The following is a 10,341-nucleotide window of genomic DNA, read 5'->3' on the forward strand; positions in this document are numbered from 1 at the left end:
TTTTTCATGAGGCAGACGATTTTGTGTGTGTGTTTGTTCGCCTGATCGGAAAGTTGCAGTGACAGAAACGGTGACATTCCAGATAAGGTTTGAAAGGAGTAAAGCCTGTGTTAATGCTATTGAGTAGGCTAATATGGCCAAAGAAGGTATTTTGTTTTATAAATAAATGTTCATTTAAAAGCAGTCCACGATCAGCGTATTATGTTATCGTTACCCCTTACGGCTCCAATGAGGTTTTGTTCCGTCCTCCACGCTGACACCTCACAAAAGACTATTTTTAGCCAAGCAGCGTGGAGAGCCACTTCAGAAACGTGCCGCGGCTGGCTCATAAACACAAGCACTGACTAGAGCGGCCGCGATCAGCTCCGGTGCCCGTTGAGCCGTAACACGCCGCAGTCGCGTGCAGGATGCTGTCTCCACGCTGACACCTCACAAAAGACTATTTTTAGCCAAGCAGCGTGGAGAGCCACTTCAGAAACGTGCCGCGGCTGGCTCATAAACACAAGCACTGACTAGAGCGGCCGCGATCAGCTCCGGTGCCCGTTGAGCCGTAACACGCCGCAGACGTGTGCAGTGAGGCGCAGATCAGCTCTAACCTCACTGAATCGCCTGTTAAAAATGAACCATCCATTCATCATATCATCATGCAAAACATACACGAATTTTTAATTGTTTCTCGAAACGTCACAGCATTTCCACACCGGCGATGACATGACTGTGGCACCAAATCATTTATGTCCCCATGCATCATGTACGTCGTCACGTGTTGACGTCATCAAATTGCGATCGGTTCGTGAGATCGGCCAAGTGTAGTGAGTACCGATCGAGTCATAAAATGTGATTATCGGCCGATACCGATCTCCGGCCAATCGATTGGAGCATCCCTAATTGTTGTACTTTTTTAATAAATGTTTTGCTTTTTTATTGTAATGTATTTCTGAGTGTTTGATTCTTTAGTTTGGTCATGAAAAATTGTGACTATATGATGATGAAGATTTTGGGAAGGAGTAAAAAAAAGTGATATTGGTGATGTCAGCCAGGAAAGAAAGTTGTTTCAGAGGGGAAGTAAGGTGTCCCAAAGACTATCCACTTTATTTTTCCCCTTAGAGAGGGCGCGGCCATTTGTAAATTTAATGTGTCTGGCTTCCGGTGTCATCCGCCTCCAGCTATTTTTAGCTGTACAAACAGCTTGTTTTGCTGCTTGATATCGCAGACTGGTGTTTCTTACCATATTATTTTAATCTATTGTCTTAATTATAAGCACACTGGGTGTGAAAAAAAACAAAACAATTTTACCATTTATTGCGCTTTGTTATTCTTCCTGTTATTTTCGAACTGCAGCTAATGAAGTGGAAGTCTCGCACATTCACAGAAAACAGCTTACTTCCGCATTGAAAAATAAGGTGGATAGAAAACCCAAGATGTGTCACTCGTATAGTTTTGAATGGGGAAAAATGCAACGCTCAATATGGCAGCTCTATCAGAGGAAGCCCCGCCTTCTGAATGAAAGGGCCAATCGGTAATCGGTCACTGCAGCTGCCCTTAGAAGTCCAGGTTGCTATAGAAACAGTTAAGATTCTGAGACGCATGCTTAGGACTGTGAATGCGCACTGGCTGGTCTAGCCTGAAAAATAAGCTTTTTTAACGCTGTTTGAGCAAAAGAAACAACATTTATGAGACAGTTGTTGTCAGATTTCATTGGTGATTTCAAATATGAAATTTAATCGGAAGCTTGATGAATAGTTTTGGAGAATTTGATGTTTCCCCATTCAAAGAGATAGGAGCTGCACTTGCATGCCCGAGAGGTGTTTCAAAGATGGCCGCCGAGTGACATGACTTGCCTTAAAGGGACTTTGGTTGTCCTCACAGCAAGGTCTTCGATTTGAGTCTCGGCTGAGGCAGGGGCCCTTTCTGTGGAGTTTGCAAGTTCTTCTCGTGTTAGCATGGGTTTACTCCGGGCACTCCGAAAAGGATCCGGGCAATGTAGGACAATCGGTTTGGAGGATCAATAAATGTTTAACTTTTTTTGGGAATAATTTGCATCAATTATATAAGTAACTAAAGTCAGTTTTGATTTGGTATTACCTGATGGCATTAGCTTGGTTTGGTATGAATCTGGATTAATTTTCAGTCTGTAAAAGATGTGCTGGTGTACAAGGTGATTCATGTATTTCACATTGAGTACTGAGATCTGCCATTTCCTAGAGATACTTTTTTCTCCTGTTCTTGCTGTTATTTGTGTGTTTGTTTATAGAAGAGCAGTGAGTCTCCTCCATACTCTCAGCCAGGGAAAGTAGGAGGGGTCAGGGGAAGGTCAGTGGAGAGGAAACCGCGTGATGTGACTGAAAAGCAGAAACACGTCAGAACACCATCTTTAGTCAATTTTTAAAACTCTCCCATCTCTCTCTCGCTCTCACTTTGCCCTTGCCCTTTCTCTCTAGTTGCCCCTTGTTCTGCGCCATTGTCAGTGAGAAAGAGGGAAAATGTAGATTAATAGTTTTCTACAGGTAAGAGAGGCATCTCCGACGGTCTGCTTATTTGAATCCTGGTGAGGTCCCATATGCTCTGCAAAATCTGTTCCTCTTCTCCGGGAGTGTTAGCGTGTTCAGTGAAGCGACACAGCATTAAGACAGGCCTGGGCTGGGTTCCATGAATACCGCGGTACCACCAGCTGATCCTCAGCATCCACAACACATTCATCTTGTATGTGGAGCCGTGTCTAAAATACCTTCCCCAGCGAGACTTTCTGTGCCCTTGGCCAAGGGGTTTGTTCCTTATGTAATTAAAAGTCAGAGAAAAAGAATGAATCCCAAGACCGTCTTTACGAGTTTCACAAACATTCAGCTTCTGTGTTTATGCTTTTGTCCCTGAAGAAGGATTGAGGTTATGTTGGTGCCAGTGCACTTTGGAATTCTATAATAAATATTATTGTTCCTTTCTTTTCTTTGAAACATTTATTTCATGATCGTCATCATAGCCAGAGCCAGAGCCAGATTAGCAAAGTCTATGGGAAGGTGAAGCCCAGCCCAGTCAGTATTCCCTGGTTTCTGCTTATATTGAAGCATCTTTGCCTGTGAATGTCTAGTCGAGCCAATCCAATTCATCTGGAAAGACTTGAAGCAAGACATTCTTTAGTTTTCTTTTAAGATTCTCATCCTAAAGAAATTATGTTCTCTCAATTAAATGAGCATGTCACACTTACGTGTGAGTTTAATCCTAAAAATCCAATCCTGTGAAGTCATTGTTTGTTGTTTGGCCTAAACGCAGTGATTTATCATGGGATGGTTGAATTACGGAGCTGTTCTTTGACAATTGTTGCCAACTCACACTGACAGATGTCTGGGGCTGATGTCACCCCTGGGGCTGGTGGGTCTGTCAGATCGGAGGGTAGAGAAGGCTGATGAAAACATCACGTAGAGAAATGCTTAGTGAACCTAGTCAGGTTTTCTCTGCATGTGTGAATGCTAAACACTAGTTTAAAACTTCAATCTAGAGCAATCTGAATGAAGCTCTTGTTTGTTTTTCCACATATTTTTACAGAGCAGAATTTCATGTAGCAGAATGCAAGTGTGTGCAGTACCTATCATATCCATATCTTGGCTGATTTCTCTGGTAGTACTTAGGCAGTTGCAGCAGATTAAATATGTATGGAGTGATCGTGGAGCGCGGAGGCACAATTTTAGCAATAAAAAAATAATATATATATATATCCCTTAAGGCTAAGCGAATCAGGGAGTGCATTAAATATACTGTCTTTACACTGCGGTCTGATTAGTTCTTAACTACATGGATCTGTTGCACCCTAGATCATTTTCCATCATGGTTGGGTAACAATTGGTCAGTAATGGACACTGTAATTATGCGTTTTAGGAGTGGGACATTAACATAAATAAGCCATGTTTTTGCTTTTAATGAGAAAATTGTAATCGAGTCAGATTAAAATGGTAAGACTTGGAGGTGAAAGTAAGGGTAAACGTCTCGGTTACGTATGGTAACCCTCGTTCCCTGAAGGAGGGAACGGAGACGTCACGTCGGATGACCGACGAAATTGGGATCTCGCTTAGAGAGACCAATCCACTTCGAGTGTAAACTAAACGAGCTCTCGGACTCCTGTGGGATTGACATTGCTCATATCTCTAGGGTGTCATTAGCTTTGTCATTGACAGATGCACTTTTCTTTTCACCTGCTGTGTAGGTTGGGATGCCTTGTGGATACTGAACAAAATGCCTGTGGTTTCGAGTGCCTCAATCAATTCAGTTCTTTCTGTCTAGTTCGGGAATTGTTGCTCACTAGATGCCTGTGAGCTTCTTGCTATTGTTATCCATAAATGTGTGAAGAAATTGCCAGAAAAGCTGTTGTTTTCTTCCCTCGCTTATTATATTGTCATAGTAACAGCTGCTAACTATGTTTCTTAAAAAAAATAAAAAGTTTATTTATTAATTATCTTACGCTGCAATTCAAAGTACTTGGTCACTAGAAGGTTTTTAATCTTCTTTTTGTTTGTGTTATGTGTTCAAAAACACATATTTTAGGGTTTAATACATGCCATTGCACCTGAACTTAATGTCATTTTATTCTATTTTCTTTTAATATGGTTATTTTTATTAGCCTTTACTTCCTTGCAACACACAATACAATATTTATACAGTAATTGCCTCATATGAGCAGGTGTCATTGCCATCTTTGTCCATTACTACGGCAAGAAAAAGTTGTTGCGTACTTTGAAGAATACTCTTTAAAGTCATTTGTTTGTGAATAAGGTTTGTTTTTGCATGTATACAATGAAGGCGACTCAAACAAAGATGTGTTGACTTGGCGTTATTTCACAGTACCCAAACTTTTTATATATTTTCCCTTATTTAATTCAAACTGCAATTCTCCACAACTCTATTGCAATGTAATTTATTTTGCCATGCCGCTGTCGATTCAGTAGCGGTGCAGTGCCGCAGCTTAATTGTGTTTCAGGAAACACCGACATGAGTATAACCTAGGGCTGTCAAAAAAAAAAAATTAATTTTGAATATTCGTCGAATTTAAAATAAAAATCCACATTTGAATGCAAAAACTTTGCATTCGAATTTTAGGTGTAAGGGGGCAGCCTTATCAGACGATGTTAGTGTCATTGCATTATAATGTTTTTGTTAGCCTGTCCAGTTGAAGCACAACTCATGTTTTTAAATGAAAAATTTACTCTGTGGGATTGGCTTTCGGCCCTTTGTATTAAAATATATAGTTCAGTCATGAAACTCTAGATGGCGCAGGCTGACGGGTTGTTAATGTAACTGATGATATTCAGAGAGTTAAACGACTTAGTTGGCACACGCTGATTGGTTCATCCTGCATATGCAGCCAATGAGCTTACTGCCTTGCATTTATATGGCTGGCTAGCTAGTTTATCAGTAATCCTAAAAAAATAACACTGAGCCAAACACACATGCTAAAATAACAACAACTTACTGACATATGGTAAGAAATGGTTATAAAAAACTGAAACAGAAGTGAAACAAGTAGTAGGAAAGAGGAGAAATAAAAAGCGATACTTATGTCCCTTGCCGGTGTCCTGCCCGGTGGAGTCGCACGGTAGAGTTGATGGTCTTTACACTCTTCGGTCTTCACACGATCGCGACCGCTTTTTTATTCGTTTAACAAAACTCAAATTGAATTTTGCTGGCACTTGAACACACTTTCCTGTTTATCACAACAAATGGCCAAGCAAAGCGCACGACACTGAAAATCAACGCATATTTTCCGGAATGTGTGATATCACAAATATTGACGAATGGGATGAGACCTGGTTGAGTTGCACTAGAGAAGGCAATGAGTGTTATCACTATGTCAGAGACACGCTAGCTTTCCCAAGGTAGACAAACTTAGAGTGGTTACAATCATCCGGGTTATTTATCAATCAAATCAAATCAAATCAAAATTAATTTGATTTTGACGTAATATTTACACTGAAGCTCGCAGGCGGTTATGGTAAGGGATATGGCATTTCCCGACCAGGCGCCGAGTGGTGCCAATCACAGCACACACTGGCCCAGCTAACCAATCACAGCACATTTCGTATTTCAGAAGGCGGGCCTTCATTTGATACAGGAACTATTCGAGCCATTCATGCCAGACTGGGGAGAGAAGTGTTGTAATAATGTAAAATATGTGAAAAATTTGTTTTTCGAACAACCTAGTATGAGCGCCTGTTCTAGTACACCCCCAAAACAAAATCAAGACTTTGAAAAAGAGCATAATAGGACCCCTTTAAACAGTACGATGACAAATTCACTTATATTAAACTTTGAACTTTTATTAACAATATGAATAAGGAAAATATGTTTATTCGCATTATAACACAAATAAATAAACGGTCTTTGGATTTCCCCTTTCTTTAAAACAATTGTAGTTTATGGTTCATTATTAGCCTGTTAATTAAAACACATCAGCCATAAAATAGTACAATAGCAAATTCGCATAGGCTTATATTAAACATCTAAATTTTATTAACAAAATGAATAAGACGGATAGGCCATAGCCTACTTGCGTTGTAACCCAAATAAATAAGGTCTTTTCCCTCTTTTAAAACAAATGCTTAGTTTGTGGTTCATTGATTTATTTATTTGTATTTTTTTTAAATGAAAACACAGCATCAATAAAGACAAACTCACTTATATTAAACTAAGAAATTAAACTTTTATTAACAAAAGGTGCGCTTTTGGATCATAGTGTCTCGCATCACTCTCAATTCAATTAGTTTATTTGTATAGCGCTTTTCACGATACAAATCGTTGCAAAGCAACTTTACAGAAAATTAAGTTTCTACAATATATTTCCCCCCATCCCCCCTGTTTTATTTCTCAGCCCCGTCTTGGGGGGAGGCAGATGACCTTCAGGCGTTTCTCTGTGTGTACGTGTGGGCGACTTCAAGAGTTAGCAGACTGTTTGTGAATATAATCTGCAGAAGCAATGACAGCCCCACATCAATCTCTCTGCCTCCAGTCAAATGTTTGCTTTAGCTTACTTTGAGGGATTAAAATTTAATAGTGGTGAGCGGCGAAGCCCCTGAAGATATTTCCTTCGTTCTCATCAGCCTGGAAACCGTGGAAGGGGCCTACTAAACAAACAGCAGTAGATCGGAGTGTGTTTCTTGGTTGGACGTCCATCCCCCACCGCACACACAGCTGCCCAATCCTCGCACTGAAGAAAAAGAAGAATGAGGGAGAAAACGAGCAAGCTATGTCAGTGCTCAAGTGACGCTGACCCATGCCACGTGCATTAGTCTTCCTGCTCTGTTTACGTTGGACGGGTAATTATACTGGCGGGGCATGGCAGTGTTGCAGTGTTGTTTTCCGTTCACTTTTTTTTACCATGTCCTAATCTTCTTGTAAGGCCAGATAATTAATAGCGGGTCGACAGGGGAACCTGTGGTTGTCATGTTAATGGATCGGAATCAGCTTGTTGAAGCAACATCTCTCTGTTGCACACACAGTAGATTTTGTCCCAGTGAGTTGGAACTCGACATCTGATTGTCTACGGACTGATGACTCAGTATAGAAATAAAAATTTGTCTAGTAACAAAATAATCCCATTATCATTTATCCTGGATCAACATATTTGCAGTTGTTCGTTGGTGCCGTGACCCAGTTTTCATAAGCTGTTTTTTGGCCCAAGTTGTTGTGTTGAAGTAAACTAGAAATATTTTTCTAGTGCATTTTTTTTAATCACAGTCAGCTGTGCATCAAATTATTTATTGCATCAGATTAGTTATTGAAGGCATTGGCTTGCTGTTATGGATGTATTGTTTAGAGTCACTCAACACGGTGGCAATGCAGTTTTTCTCTTACAGGAGAATCTAGACTTTGGCTGCAAACTGGTTTGCATCACCTTTGATGTGCAAAAGTTGATATTTCGCCCAAAGGTATAAGACTCACAGTCAGATTTAAAGGATATACTGTGCATCTATTGGTCAGCGCAGAGTGTAATGCTTAAAAAAGCCCTTGGGCACACTTAAAAAGGTCTTTCACGATCTGTCACATATAGGCACAAAGCCAAACCTTCATTAGCTCACAGCAGTGCAGCCAGATTGAGAAAAGGGATTTAGGGCAAATGTTCATTTTAGGTCCAGTCTACTGAATGTTATAGAAGTAAAGGAGTTCTGTTTTGCTGAGAGAAGAAAGGAGCCAAGTGCATTAGTGTTGCTTAGCGGTTGCCACACTACTGTATGTGCTTTTCATTCTTATAACAAAACTCAAAAGGCTTCTTAAAACCTCTTATAGGAGTGGGAGGTATGACCAAAATCTTATATCACAATATGAGTCAGACTATTTACAGTAATGCTATATTTCACAATATAGTTATTTTTGCAGAAACATTCAAGAAGAAATGTTAATATAATAATATAATAAATATCAATGTGGTGTAATACACATTTGTGCACATTACAGTGAAAAAAAATGGTAGGTGTTATCATTTTTGTAAATATTTTTTCTCTTTTTAATGTGAACTTGAAAGATTTCAAACCAAAAGATCAGCTTATTTATAACAGATGACTGATATATCTGGCCGTCGTGCAAAAACAGCTTCATGTTATGTAAGACATCATTTGAACACAGTTGAATTCTATATTAATGAGACAAGTTGTTATGTTGCTCAGAAACTGTAAACAACTAAACTTGCATTCACCATGTTAATGACAAGTTCTACCTTGTCTGGATTTGTTTGTGACATTTCTCACTGTATTTTTGCATTATTCCACGATTCATCATTGCTCTTGTGTATAATTTCAGTGAGAGTATTAACAGGTCACTGCATTCACACTGCTCCCTTTTTGTTTTTCCCTTGGAAGAAAGACATTAACTTATCCCAAACACTTCTTATTCAGGAAATCTGAACAGTTTATATTTTGCACTTGAGGTTTAGATGCTGTTCCATTTAGATTATAATTACCATTTAGATATAAATGTGATCATCCTCCTCATGCCAGTTACATTTCATAGCAATCAAGTTTGTAATACTTCTCAATGGCCATCTCATCATTTATAAGGAAATACTCAATGCCGTAACTGAAAAATCACATTATTTTCTATATAGAGCCACAGGTCTGTTGTGTCAGTGTGAAAGTGTTGTCCCCGTCTCCCATCGCAGTTATGGTGCTCGGGCCCTGCAGATGCTATATGTGTGAAACAGACCTCAAATGAGATAATGCTGAAAAAATAAATAAAACATTCTGACTGTTTTTGATTGGCTGATGAATCTTCACACTTTGGATGCTGCTAACATTGCTTATGAAACCTTTTCACTCGAAATGTTCCTGTTGCAACACTTATTTGTCTTTTTGCTATAATTTCCTGTGACTTGAACCAAAGCGCCCCACTATGAATGCATAAAACACGTCATCGCGATTTAAGTCTAGAAGGTGAAGGTTTAGGCGGTATTTCATTAAACAGAGTTCCTGTTAACCTGACAGACTTTCTGTGGCATCTTCTATTTTTACAAGATTTTTGTCATTGCTAATTATTCTAGTTTTGCCTCATTGTCACTACTGAGGAGCAGGAAGCGAGGACTTGATGCTAACTGCTACCGTTTCCTTCTTTTGTCACAACAGGCTCCAGGGCCCAGGGCAGACTTTTGTCCATTGGCTTTATCTTCACATTGCGTAATCAGGTCATTGCACTTTTGGCTCTTAAACTAAAAGAGAAGCTCATTCTAATTGGGCCCAGCTGGAAACATGTGAAACATAGCAGAACTTTCTGCCTGACTTCCACACTTCCTGTGTGACAAAACGTGGTTGTTGTTCTTCAGTAGTCCACAATGAGACATAAAAGGGTTAGTTCACCCAAAAATGAAAATTAGGCTGTTTTACTCACCCCCGAGGCATCCTAGGTGTATATGACTTTCTTCTTTCAGACGAATCCAGTCTGAGTTATTTTAAAAATTGACCTGGCTATTCAAAGCTCGATCATTGCAGTCAGCGGGTGTTGTAGTGCTTCAGTCCAAAAGAAGTGAAATAAAAAGCTCACCGGCGCATGCGCAGCGCTGACCTCATAATTCATCCGCCCGGAACTGCTTCTGTGTACAACAGTGAGCGCAAGCTACATTAAAGTGATTATTACGTTTTGAATATGGATATTTTTCTTACAAAAACGCATCGATTCGCTACAGGAGGCCTTTGTTCACCCCCCGGAGCTGTGTGAGACACTTTTTTTTTATGGATGGGCGCTTTTTTATTTCACTTCTTTGGACTGAAGCACTGCAGCACCCGCGGACTACAATGATCGAGCTTGGAATAGCCAGGACAATTTTTAATATAACTCCGACTGGATTCGTCTGAAAGAAGAAAGTCATATACA

General features: G+C 39.8%; 1 protein-coding gene and 1 long non-coding RNA gene across 2 annotated transcripts in view; both read left to right on the plus strand.

Annotated features, from left to right (window-relative positions):
* The window catches only part of enox2 (ecto-NOX disulfide-thiol exchanger 2), a 203,121-nt gene that overhangs the window by 18,435 nt on the left and 174,345 nt on the right, over positions 1 to 10,341 (plus strand). The window lies entirely within an intron of this gene.
* LOC107756692 (uncharacterized) overlaps positions 1 to 10,341 on the plus strand; it is a 14,548-nt gene that overhangs the window by 288 nt on the left and 3,919 nt on the right. Inside the window, exon 2 of the long non-coding RNA XR_001641850.1 lies at positions 1,067 to 1,070. This is a non-coding gene — a long non-coding RNA (uncharacterized LOC107756692). The remainder of the gene's footprint in view (positions 1 to 1,066; positions 1,071 to 10,341) is intronic.

Source organism: Sinocyclocheilus rhinocerous, unplaced genomic scaffold, assembly GCF_001515625.1.
Source record: "Sinocyclocheilus rhinocerous isolate Xijiao unplaced genomic scaffold, SAMN03320098_v1.1 scaffold892, whole genome shotgun sequence".
Classification (NCBI taxonomy): Eukaryota; Metazoa; Chordata; class Actinopteri; order Cypriniformes; family Cyprinidae; genus Sinocyclocheilus; species Sinocyclocheilus rhinocerous.